This window comes from Odontesthes bonariensis, chromosome 2 (assembly GCF_027942865.1).
Source record: "Odontesthes bonariensis isolate fOdoBon6 chromosome 2, fOdoBon6.hap1, whole genome shotgun sequence".
NCBI lineage: Eukaryota > Metazoa > Chordata > Actinopteri > Atheriniformes > Atherinopsidae > Odontesthes > Odontesthes bonariensis.
Window position 1 is genome coordinate 34,913,477 of NC_134507.1, and position 12,513 is coordinate 34,925,989.

A 12,513-nucleotide genomic window follows, 5' to 3' on the forward strand; every position below is an offset into this window, starting at 1 on the left:
GTTGTTTCCAGAGGTGCATCTTTGGGCAGAATCCATTGTCGTGCTTGTGAGCGGGTTTTCATGTCAGTGTTCAGTTCATTCAGATGCTCTAAAACTCCGTCATCAATATGTCTGAAACTGTGTTCTCTGACGGAGGAACTTTAGCTGCTTGTTAAGCAGCGTTAGGCCCGAGCATCTCATTACAAAGGCTCTGCAGGCAGGTAGTATTCACGCCTCTGCTCCTGTGTGGCTGCTTTTATTTGCTTTGAGTTCAGCTTCCACGTAGCAAACATTCAGAGAAACCTCAGAGGTTTTTCTCATGAAAGTTGCCTGTTCCTCAGCGTGTTGATGCAGGTAAACCAAATACTTGGTGTTCTTGTTCTGAAGTGACGGATGTTTAGTTTGGAGATGAAGTTTGAGCTGGTTTGGGACCATGTTAGACGGTTTATTTCCACACAACAAGCAAATGTTACTGTATTGCCTAAAGTTGTATTCTGAACTTTGCCAGAATAGTCCTGTGGAGTTAGAAAGTGTGCATGTGAAAGCACAGCTGCAGCTTCCTCCTGCAGATGCCCGTCAGTGGAGCGGGCGGGATTGCAAAGTTGTACCATCTGAAACGGCTGAAGAGTGCTCACTGCAGCGGGTGGGCGGAGGTGCAAAGTGACGCTTTGTAGGCAAAAAAAGAGCACCGCCACAAGTGCGCATTGTGCCAGGAAGGGCGCTCGGACGTGAAACAGTGGAGGGTTATCGCTTCTCGGCCTTTTGGCTAAGATCAAGTGTAGTATCTGTTCTTATCAGTTTAATATCTGATACGTCCTCTATATGAGGACTACATATTAAATGGATTTTTAGGCACAGGGGTTGAAAAAGGGGCTTGCTCCGTTCACTCCACGCATCGACCCGGTACTGCAGTGCCGCCGGGAACGGTGCACTCTTCCCAACTCTTGTGAAATAACAAAACCAGCTGTACATGGTGGTAGTTTCAGGGAGCCGTTGTATTCTGACTTCTAAAATAGGACTATAATCTTTAGAAAAGACGCAGTTTATGAGCATGTCGTGGGACTGAGCTTCCCTGGTTTCCCTGTATGACCATGAACACCAAACTACACACAGAGCACAGAGGAGCTTGACAGACACACACTAAGTTATCTGAGAGTCCCATTTTCAGCTGCAGAGAAAAAACACATCAGGGAAGTCGACGTGCAGGCTCAACATCAGCCTCTCAAGCCAACTCTCTGGTAAAATAGGGGAAACGTATGGTTCCAGCACCTATGTAACACATATTTGTCACGGGGACTGTGGCTTACGGCCACACCGCACTGAACACGCCCGATCTCGTCCGAACTCGGAAGCCAAGCAGGGTCGGGCCAGGTTAGTACTTGGATGGGAGACCGCTTGGGAATACCAGGTGCTGTAAGCATTTTTCTCTCTTCTCTCTGCATGTCTTTTGTTGAAACATCTGTTGATCACCCTGTGATCCATCTTGCTGATCCTGGATCTGCTAAGATGTCCCAGGTCATGGTTGCCTTTGATCCTCATACATTTAACTTTGTCCTGACAAAGGAGCAGTTCCAAAAAGTCAAACAGGGACTGCCTTTGCATTTGACGCAGTCAAACTGCATGCGCCTGGAGAAGCCAAAAGGCTTACAGCACCTGGTATTCCCAGGCGGTCTCCCCATCCAAGTACTAACCAGGCCCGACTCTGCTTAGCTTCTGAGATAAAACTCTGGCTTTTTAGTCTGCCAAAAGAGAGTGAAAGTGAACTCCACTTTGAGATGGCTCTGGGATTGGGCCGACTGGGAGAATTGCTTGAAAAAAAGCTCTACACCCAATGAGCGGTCAGAACAAAGCCTCAAGACCCCTAGTCTTTTGCACAGAGTAAAAGACAAAGCAGCCATTGAATAGGGCCCGATTGTTCCTACCTGGTCGGCCGAGGAGCCAGCGTCTCAACCAAGCAAAGCTCACCATGGGGAAGGTGGCTATGCCAACTAGCCTGATGCACTGCTCCCGCAGTGTCAAATACTCGTACTCTGGTTTCTCTTCATAACGTACAAGTCTTTCGCCTTTTACTAAAGACTTCCGTGGAGAGCAGCATTAATGAGGTGTTTCTATTTTTGGAAGGCTTTACCTTTGCGGGTGAAGCCCATTCTGTCTGTGCAAAGGAAATCTTCTTGCTGTGCCAAGTGACTTCTCGGAGTAGAGTCACCTTATTTCTTGAGACCGTGCCCATGTTCAAAGCTGGAGCGCTAAATTGTTGTTTGAATGGTTCTCAGTGGAGCAGGCGGGAGTGCAAAGTTGTACCATCTGAAACGGCTGAAGAGTGCTCACTGCAGCGGGTGGGCGGAGGTGCAAAGTGACGCTTTGTAGGCAAAAAAAGAGCACCGCCACAAGTGTGCATTGTGCCAGGAAGGGCGCTCGGACATGAAACAGTGGAGGGTTATCGCTTCTCGGCCTTTTGGCTAAGACTGCGATCACCTCCTTTGGGTGGAATATTTTATGCCTTTTCGGCATTAAATTTTTCTCGCTTTGGAGGTTCTTTTTTGCGTTCGATCAAAGTATTCCAAGTCGTTTGTAGTTGGAGTTCTTTGTCTTTAAATTTTCTTGTATTACCCTTTTTTTTCCAGGTTTTTGCTTTTTGAACGAGTTTCAGCTGAAACAAGGTCGGTGTCGGTGTTCCATTTTTTTAGAGGAAGGTAAGTATCCATTTTTAGTACCTTTTCATCCACTTTTTATTCTTTTATTGGGTTTTAGTGTGATATTTATTCTTGTTCTTTTAAGCATTTTATTTAAAAACTGTTTGTGGTGCCTCCATCATGTCGGCAAACTATGCTGGCATGAGGAGGCACCACAGCGCTAGATTTTTATTTAAAGAAAAAGAAGGAAAGCTTATAGAGATGTCCAGATTGGACTTCTCTCGGAAGCTAATTCAAAACATATTGAACTTCAAGCCAGACGATTTGAATTGCATCCTGTCATTGCCTTTTAACAAAGGTTTCGATGTAAGTTTTCGCACTGCAGCTTTGCTGCAGGAATTTTGGATGAGATTTGTTAATGTGCAAGCCCAGTTTTCTGCGTTTACTGTTGAGAAACTTACTGACAATACTCTGAAGACAGTAATTGTCAGAATGTTCAATGAAATGGTGAACACAGAAGATATCTGTATATGGTTGGGAAGATTCTGCACTGTTAAAGGCCAGGCAATGAAGGTGAGGGATGTCGACGGCATCTGGAACTGCGCCTGGAGGGTCCCCATCCAACAATGGCAAGACCCCCAGGGCTTCCAGGGCCTGAGACATCTCCCATCAATGATTGTCTTGGGAAAAAACAGAGGCTACATCCACTACCAGGGACAGCCCAAACTCTGCCGCAAGTGTGGGGAGCACGGGCACCTGGTGGAGGCCTGCACGAAGGTGCTTTGTGGCAAATGTAGAGGAATCGGTCACACCTTCGAAGAGTGTACAAATGGCAGAAAGTGCAATCTCTGTGGAGAATCAAACCACCTCTTCAGAGATTGCCCAAAATCCTTTGCCAACAAATTGAAATCCAAAAAAACGCGGGAAGGAAATGGAGGGCAGATCGAGGCAGTTAACGAGCTACTTGAAACAGCTGGGCTGGAAAATTCAAACTTCTCGCCAAAATCCCTGAATGGTGGACAGCCGTCAGGTGAGGCCGAGGAGGGGGAGGGGCCTGCCACACCCCCACCACCAATTGAGTGGCAGACCCTTCAAGACTTTTACGATACACGTGCACACTGGTGGGAAATGGTGAAGGGAAAGACCCAGACTTTCTTTAGACAGGCAGGTAGGAGAAAAAAGAATAGGGAAAACAGACGCATGATGGGACTGCAGAAGCGACTACAGCGCTATTTTAAATTAAACCAACAAGGGATGGATTTTAATGATGAAATTAAACAAGTGAAAACAGAGATGTCGATTTTAGCAGATATTAAAAGTAAGGGTGTCATTTTAAGAAGCAGGGAACGAGAAATAGAGGAAGGAGAGAAGTGCACAAGGTATTTTTTTTAAGAAAATTGTGAATAAAGGGGGGGCCATTTTAAAGCTAAGAAAAGAGAACGGGTGCACAGTTGATTCAATGGAAGAAATTAAACAAGCTGTTGAACAATTTTATCGTGAATTGTACAAACAAAAACCTGTTGAAATGGACACCATGACAGAAGTTTTAAATTTCATAGAAAAAACAGTAAAAGACAGTGTGCTTTTAACCCAAGATTTTACAATTTCAGAGTTAAATAAATGTTTTACAAATTTTAAGAAAGGGAAGTCCCCAGGACAAGATGGACTTCCCTTGGAATTTTATTTGACCTTTTGGGATATTTTAGCACCTGACTTGTTTACTGTTTTTATGGAATTTGAGCAACTTGACCGACTTCCTGACAGTTTTAGAGCAGGGATAGTGACTCTTCTTCACAAAAAAAAAGACAAGACTGACTTGAAGAATTGGAGACCGATTACACTTTTAAACTTTGACTGTAAACTTTTTAGTAAACTTTTAGCTTCACGTATGTCCTTGTTTTTAGAAGACCTGATTCACCCGGATCAAGCCTGTGCCATCCCGGGGAGGAAGATAACCGACAGCCTCGTACTGATCCGAGACACCATCTGTTATGCGAGAGACAGAAACATTCGGCTAGCAGTCCTAAATTTAGACTTTGAGAAAGCCTTTGATCGGGTCTCGCACCAGTACCTTTTCCAGGTACTGCAAAAAATGGGGTTCCCAGAAAGGTTTATAGCTTGGGTGGGTCTGCTGTACCGGGGCATTACCAGCAAATTCCTTGTTAACGGGCATCTGACAAAAGCAGTAAACATCCACTGCGGTGTCCGTCAGGGTTGTCCGTTATCTGCCCTCCTCTACATCATCTGTGTGGAACCACTGGCACAGAGCTTGAGAAGGGACCACCGAATCAATGGGGTGAGAGTCCCGGGGAGCGGGGGACTATCGACAAAGTGTGTTTTATATATGGACGACGTAAACATTTTATGTACAGACCTAATATCCATCAATAGGACTCTGGACTTGACTGACTGGTATGGACGGGCCTCTGGGGCAAAACTAAACAGAAACAAGACCCAAGCCCAATTTTACGGGCCATGGACAGCGACTGAGACTGCAGGACTCCCCGTGACTATAACCCAGACAAAACAGAAAATACTGGGGATTAATTTTGACAAAGAAGGGGGAGGGACATCAAACTGGCCAGACGTGGTAGGGAAAGTAAAGCAAAGACTAGGATACTGGGGACTTATACTGCTTTTCGACCAGGGCCGTGCTGGTGCTGGTGCTGGAGCCGGTGCCGAACTGGCCTCGGCCCGGCACCGGCTCCAGCACCAGCACGCATTTCCATAGGGTTCAGTACTGAGTAGAATTTTATGTGCGCGAACCGATCTAGAATTTAGGGTAGTGAGTAGGGTCCCTAGCCCCATCTCCTTTTTGTAAAGCGACCTTGGGTTACTTGAGGCGCTATATAAAACCAAGTCATTATTGTTATTAGTAGTAGTAGTGAAGCGCAATAATGTTACCATGGTAACACAACCTCAGATCATCCACCATGGCGCCCCGAAACGTTTGTCTTGTTTTGCTGGTCAGCATTATAAAAACATTTATTAATCTTCAATATGAAGGGTGGTTGCGTCTAACCACACTTAACAGGCTGCATAGCAGGAGAAGATTGTCCGCTCAACGTCGGGTACGTGTTCTATGAATTCCGATAGGTCCTCGTGGGTGTCCTACTTTCAATCAAGAAAAGTGTCTGACAGCTTAGACCTAAATTCGATGTGTCAGGCCTTTTTTTTCTGCTTTTGCTGATTTATGAATAGACTATCGACACGCCCCTAAATCACTCCTCCAATCGGACTAAGCTAGCATACACGTCTGTAAGCCCTTTACTGTAGACTAGCGCCACTTCAAAGGACGGGGGTAGCTAGCACTAGCAGATAGCTTTGATTGCAAGATCAAGACGTGTGCATGAGAGAGGCAGCCTGGTACATTTCAACTTCTGCCTTCAGTTTATAACTATCTCTTAGGTTTCGTTTTGGTCACGTGACCTCGTTTACAGGCTACTCAGCTCTTTGTATGGTCTTACGCTGCCATCTTCTGGTAACAACGTGCAACTGCACGATTAAGTTAAAAACTCACACAACTCCTAACAGGACAACAAAAAGACAGAGAATGAGAATAAGGGAATAACCAAAAAGACAAAAATGGGGGGTTCACATCATATAACTGAAATTACTTTTCTGGATTGAAAGTAGCCTACCTGGCACCTACAACACTATTACAATCACCCATTTTGTAAGTGGTGGATGTATTATATAGAGCTATTTATCTGTTACTAGATGCTGTGGCTCCGGAGACAACGAGCGTCTCCTGTGGTTTGGAGACATCCACGCACAACAAATTGGTGGGATGAAATTGTGCCGACATTCAACCGCACTTAGTTCATGATGAATTTCAGGGTCTCTCCAGATACATTTGACTACATGTGCCGTCGTCTCGGACCCACAATTGGCAGGATGGACACAAATTTTAGACTATGCATCCCTGTCCGAAAAAGAGTTGGCATGGCACTGTGGAAGCTGGCCACCAACGGCGAGTACCGGACCATCAGCCACCTGTTTGGAGTGGGAATAAGCCCGGTGTATAACTCTTTAAGGGACTTTTGTGAGGCAGTGATCAATGTCCTGCTTCCACTCCACTTGCCTGCACCAGATGCAGAGACATTTGTTGAAATGGCTGCCTTTTTCAAGGAGAGATGGGGCGTTCCTCAATGTGTAGGTGCTATCGATGGGAGCCACATACCCATAATTGCACCAGAGGAGTATGCCACTGACTATTTCAACAGGAAACACTTTCATTCAATAGTGTTGCAAGGGGCTGTAAATGGGAAAGGGCAATTTTGGGATGTGTGTGTGGGGTTTCCGGGAAGTGTGCATGATTCTAGAATATTGAAACAATCGGATTTGTGGAAGAGAATAGGGGATGGGCAGATTTTTAATTCAGACATCCAAAATATTGCAGGACATGGCATTGGACATTACATAATTGGAGACCCAGCTTACCCATTACAGAGATGGCTGATGAAGCCATTTTCAGACACTGGTCGACTGACAGAGGAGCAAAAAACATTCAACTATAGAATAAGTAGGGCACGGTCAGTAATTGAAACAACCTTTGGGCGTCTCAAAGGTAGGTGGAGATGCCTTATGAAGCGCAATGACTGTAAATTAGACATGGTGAAGAAAATGGTGCTGACATGCTGTGTATTGCACAACATGTGTGAGGAGAATGGAGACCGGTGTCCTGAAGACATTTCAGAGAGACAGACACAACCTCCCCTTTGTGTTCTACCTGAACGTGGGGAGCAAGAGGGAGCGGATGTGAGAGCCGCATTAATACGCTACTTCACTGGAAATGACTGAGAAACATACACTCATAGAAATATTTATAATTGTTCAAAAAATTTATATATTATAATTTATATTACAGAAGTTATTACAGCAGTTGTTTAAATATTATATAAATACATTGTATAAATAGTGATTCTGTGTGGGTGCGCGAGTGTGTGTGTGTGTGTGTGTGTGTGTGTGCGCTTGCGAGTGTGTGTGTGTTTACTGTTCCTTTTCAATGACGGTCACAATACGACCTAATAAACTAATGAGAGCTGAACTTGATGTGTCCATCCGGTTTAGAAAAGCCTCATTAAACTGGCGGGTCTGCTCCAAAAAGATTCGATCTCTTCTTTCCTCCATCCGTTCCATACTGTCCAACAGTTCCTCTTGCTGAGATTTCCTTTTTCCTACGGTAGATAATAATAATAATAATAATAATAATAATAATAATAATCTTCATTTCAGTTTGCTCATCATCGTTTTCTTTTTTTTTGTCAGACGTAGGCCTACATTCTTGTAAAGCATTCATGGTAGACTACTGAATATGCCAGACAGGGTAGACAGGCTATGGCTTAGTTAGAAAGACCAAATGAGCAAAATTCACAGTGTGACTTAAGAAAAACACAAGATAGTCAGAAGGCTCCTCACCCTTCCTAGATTCATTGAGCGCTGGCGCAGCTGGTTCAGATGGTGGCTCTACATCACAGGGGGGCTCCAAATCATCTGCATCTTCTGACGAGAAGAGACAGAAAAACACAACTGGTAGACTAAATGTCAAGTCTAAACATTAATAGTAAAATGCCTCTAGGGGGAGCTACCTTTCTAGTGCTACACATATTGGGAACATACAACAGAGACAGAATAAGAGATCAAGCTACGGACTGAAGACATGTAAAATAGTTTTATGAGTGTTGGGGAGTAAATGCCATGAAGCCACGAAACCAATTGCTACATGGTAGGATATCAACTTTGTATTTCAGTTCAATGACTCGGGCGTCATAAACTTTGAATACATTAAACTTAACAAGCATCTCACACATACACAAAAACGTACACGTACCATGGACGTATTGGTCACACATCGCCTCCAACAGCTCGGTAGCAGTAGCAGTAGAAGTAGCTCCAGCTGTGTGATCGTTTGGGGCCACCCTTGAGTTCAGGGCTCCCTCCAGGCGGTTAGCTGGTCTGCGTCCCAAAATGTTATCGAGAAGCGTAACGTTGATGCCACTTCTTATTTTCACCCTCCCCGCACCACTTTTGGCCATCTCTGCCTTGTGGTCACGATATTCCTTTTTGATTTTTTTTAATTTGTTCGTTATTTGGTCCACTGTTCGGTGGTAGCCCACCCCAGCCAATTCTCCCCTAATTTCCTCGTATATCTTCCCCTTTCTAACTGCCCCCTCTAATTTGTCTTGAATTTCCGTTGATGCCCAAATTCCAATTAATGCATTTGTCTCCTCCACTGACCACGATATCGTGTTTTTTTCTCTATTAGCACCGATATTACTAGAGCTAGCCATTTTGTTGCTGGGTTTGTGTACGATGTTGCTGTGGTGATGATAGAATCTGTGGTGTGGTTGCTGTAGCAACAGCCAGTGACGTTTGTGGTGCTCAACTCTGGCCCAGCAACTTCGCGGAGCCGACGGTGCCGAGTTTTTTGGGCACCAGCACCAGTCGTGTATTGGTCGAAAAGCATAGAACCGGTGCTGGGCCCGGCACCGGCACGGCACCAGCACCGGCACCGCGTCGGTCGAAACGAGGTATTAGAGGACTGACCATTGAAGGAAAGGTTTTAATCATCAAAGCCGTGATTTTACCTTTGCTTTTACTAATCAGTTCTGTTTTTATCCCACCTAGAAAAGTGCTTTTAGACCTGGACCGAGCCATTTTTTACTTTCTGTGGGGCTCCAAGTGGGAAAGACTGAGGAGAGATGTAATGAAGAAACAAAAAGAGAAAGGCGGAAAAGGAGCGCCTGATTTTTATTTGTTTTTAGGAAGCAGATACACTACACTGCACATCCTACAGGCCACAGACCCATCCGGAAACCCCAAAACTAAAGCAATGACACGATTCTGGATGGGTTCTTACCTCAGAAGACTGAAGATTTTACCCACCGACCTAAAAGTGCCCGTGTCTTTTAGCCTGCCACCATCCTATGCTTTTATCCAGACGTTCTTAAAACATTTTAACTTGGAGGCAGAGGAGTTGCATGTTTTAACAAACCACCGCTCTTTGATTTCTGTTGTGCAGGAGCGGGAACCAGTGAGTCCAGTGCGTGGGCTCGCGTTCGGCGAGCCCTCAACAGTTTGGTGCAACGCCAACCATGCCGCTCTCCCAAACAGACTCCGGGACCTGTCGTGGATGGTGGCTCATGAGATCCTCCCAGTCAGGTCTAATATGCACTCCCGGGGCATGTCAGCGATCTCAACCTGCCCGCGACCTGGTTGTGGCGCGCCCGAGTCGGTGAGGCACCTGTTCTGGGAGTGCAGCGCTGCTGCAGACCAGTGGGCAACAGCCGGCTCCTTGCAATTCCCGTACTTGCCAGCAAGGGAGGTCCTCACAGCACAACTCGTGCTCTATGGGGTGAGCCAAACAAAAATAAAAAAGAATGACTTTGCCAAGCAGTGGCTCACTCTAGCCGCCATCAAAGACGCCATGTGGACCTCCAGAAACTTGCTGGTGAGGAAGCGCATGCAGATCCCCCCCGTGGCTGTGATCCGGATGGCCGCAGCGGTGGCTAAAGCGGCCGGAGCTGCAGGCGGCGGGCCTAGGACACATCCACAAAGAAGAATCGCCTCTGTGCCCATTCGGATGAAGGAGTCGGAGCTACACACAAAAAGGTCAAAGCAGCGACGGCCTGGCTCTCCGGGTGAGGCAGGTGGGAAGGAGCAACAGGGTGGGGATCTCCTCTGAGCACCACGACAGGATCCCGAGAGACCTACTGTTTGGGGGAGCGAAATGATTTTCCCTGGGTAGGGACTCACTGCGCTCCTGCACAAAAAATGGACTTGGAAGAGAGCATTTTAACTAATGCACTCCTTTTTAAAGACACTCAATACAAACTGCTACTCACATGAGAACTACTTCACATGTAGCTTTTACCTTAGACAACATTGACCTTATCTGTAATATCCCATGGAAAACTTGTTTTATTGTTGTTTTAAATGTGGTTATACAGATTACACTTATTTATTGATGTTTTTATTCATAGGTAAAACATGTCTTAAATATGAAGTTTTTGTGAAAATGTGATGTATTAGTGTCAATAATTTTTTTCAAAATAAAAAATCTGTTCTTATCAGTTTAATATCTGATACGTCCTCTATATGAGGACTACATATTAAATGGATTTTTAGGCACAGGGGTTGAAAAAGGGGCTTGCTCCGTTCACTCCACGCATCGACCCGGTACTGCAGTGCCGCCGGGAACGGTGCACTCTTCCCAACTCTTGTGAAATAACAAAACCAGCGGTACATGGTGGTGGGTTCAGGGAGCCGTTGTATTCTGACTTCCAAAATGGAACTATAATCTTTAGAAAAGACGCAGTTTATGAGCACGTCGTGGGACTGAGCTTCCCTGGTTTCCCTGTATGACCATGAACACCAAACTACACACAGAGAACAGAGGAGCTTGACAGACACACACTAAGTTATCTGAGAGTCCCATTTTCAGCTGCAGAGAACAATCACATCAGGGAAGTCGACGTGCAGGCTCAACATCAGCCTCTCAAGCCAACTCTCTGGTGAAATAGGGGAAACGTATGGTTCCAGCACCTATGTAACACATATTTGTCACGGGGCCTGTGGCTTACGGCCACACCGCCCTGAACACGCCCGATCTCGTCCGAACTCGGAAGCCAAGCAGGGTCGGGCCAGGTTAGTACTTGGATGGGAGACCGCTTGGGAATACCAGGTGCTGTAAGCATTTTTCCCTCTTCTCTCTGCATGTCTTTTGTTGAAACATCTGTTGATCACCCTGTGATCCATCTTGCTGATCCTGGATCTGCTAAGATGTCCCAGGTCATGGTTGCCTTTGATCCTCATACATTTAACTTTGTCCTGACAAAGGAGCAGTTCCAAAACGTCAAACAGGGACTGCCTTTGCATTTGACGCAGTCAAACTGCATGCGCCTGGAGAAGCCAAAAGGCTTACAGCACCTGGTATTCCCAGGCGGTCTCCCCATCCAAGTACTAACTAGGCCCGACTCTGCTTAGCTTCCGAGTTCGGACGAGATCGGGCGTGTTCAGGGCGGTGTGGCCGTAAGCCACAGGCCCCGTGACAAATATGTGTTACATAGGTGCTGGAACCATACGTTGCCCCTATTTCACCAGAGAGTTGGCTTGAGAGGCTGATGTTGAGCCTGCACGTCGACTTCCCTGATGTGATTGTTCTCTGCAGCTGAAAATGGGACTCTCAGATAACTTAGTGTGTGTCTGTCAAGCTCCTCTGTTCTCTGTGTGTAGTTTGGTGTTCATGGTCATACAGAGAAACCAGGGAAGCTCAATCCCACGACATGCTCATAAACTGCGTCTTTTCTAAAGATTATAGTTCCATTTTAGAAGTCAGAATACAATGGCTCCCTGAAACTACCACCATGTACCGCTGGCTTTGTTATTTCACAAGAGTTGGGAAGAGTGCACCGTTCCCGGCGGCACTGCAGTACCGGGTCGATGCGTGGAGTGAACGGAGCAAGCCCCTTTTTCAACCCCTGTGCCTAAAAATCCATTTAATATGTAGTCCTCATATAGAGGACGTATCAGATATTAAACTGATAAGAACAGATACTACACTTGATCTTAGCCAAAAGGCCGAGAAGCGATAACCCTCCACTGTTTCACGTCCGAGAGCCCTTCCTGGCACAATGCGCACTTGTGGCGGTGCTCTTTTTTTGCCTACAAAGCGTCACTTTGCACCTCCGCCCACCCGCTGCAGTGAGCACTCTTCAGCCGTTTCAGATGGTACAATTTTGCACTCCCGCCCGCTCAGGACAAAGTTAAATGTATGAGGATCAAAGCCAACAATGGCCTGGGACATCTCAGCAGGTCCAGGATCAGAAACTTTGAGACTGAGGGCCAATAGAAACAGAGGTGTCTGCCAACCAATCAGCAGCAGCCCAAGCTGGTTAAC

At 46.0% G+C, this 12,513-nt stretch overlaps 6 non-coding genes and 1 pseudogene across 6 annotated transcripts; 5 read left to right on the forward strand and 2 right to left on the reverse strand.

Moving 5' to 3' along the window:
* Positions 1 to 725: 725 nt before the first annotated feature.
* LOC142367763 (U2 spliceosomal RNA) lies at positions 726 to 916 on the forward strand. The gene has a single exon (XR_012767170.1). It is a non-coding gene; the product is annotated as a U2 spliceosomal RNA (small nuclear RNA).
* A 364-nt stretch (positions 917 to 1,280) lies between these two features.
* On the forward strand, positions 1,281 to 1,399 carry LOC142375698 (5S ribosomal RNA). Its single transcript, XR_012769024.1, has one exon. It is a non-coding gene; the product is annotated as a 5S ribosomal RNA (ribosomal RNA).
* A 605-nt stretch (positions 1,400 to 2,004) lies between these two features.
* Positions 2,005 to 2,117, forward strand: LOC142374249 (U5 spliceosomal RNA). Its single transcript, XR_012768674.1, has one exon. It is a non-coding gene; the product is annotated as a U5 spliceosomal RNA (small nuclear RNA).
* Positions 2,118 to 10,651: 8,534 nt separating this feature from the next.
* LOC142370224 (U2 spliceosomal RNA) lies at positions 10,652 to 10,827 on the forward strand (annotated as a pseudogene).
* A 364-nt stretch (positions 10,828 to 11,191) lies between these two features.
* On the forward strand, positions 11,192 to 11,310 carry LOC142375316 (5S ribosomal RNA). Its single transcript, XR_012768926.1, has one exon. It is a non-coding gene; the product is annotated as a 5S ribosomal RNA (ribosomal RNA).
* A 221-nt stretch (positions 11,311 to 11,531) lies between these two features.
* LOC142401152 (5S ribosomal RNA) lies at positions 11,532 to 11,651 on the reverse strand. Its single transcript, XR_012773084.1, has one exon. It is a non-coding gene; the product is annotated as a 5S ribosomal RNA (ribosomal RNA).
* A 364-nt stretch (positions 11,652 to 12,015) lies between these two features.
* Positions 12,016 to 12,206, reverse strand: LOC142367771 (U2 spliceosomal RNA). Its single transcript, XR_012767172.1, has one exon. It is a non-coding gene; the product is annotated as a U2 spliceosomal RNA (small nuclear RNA).
* Between the last annotated feature and the right edge of the window lie 307 nt (positions 12,207 to 12,513).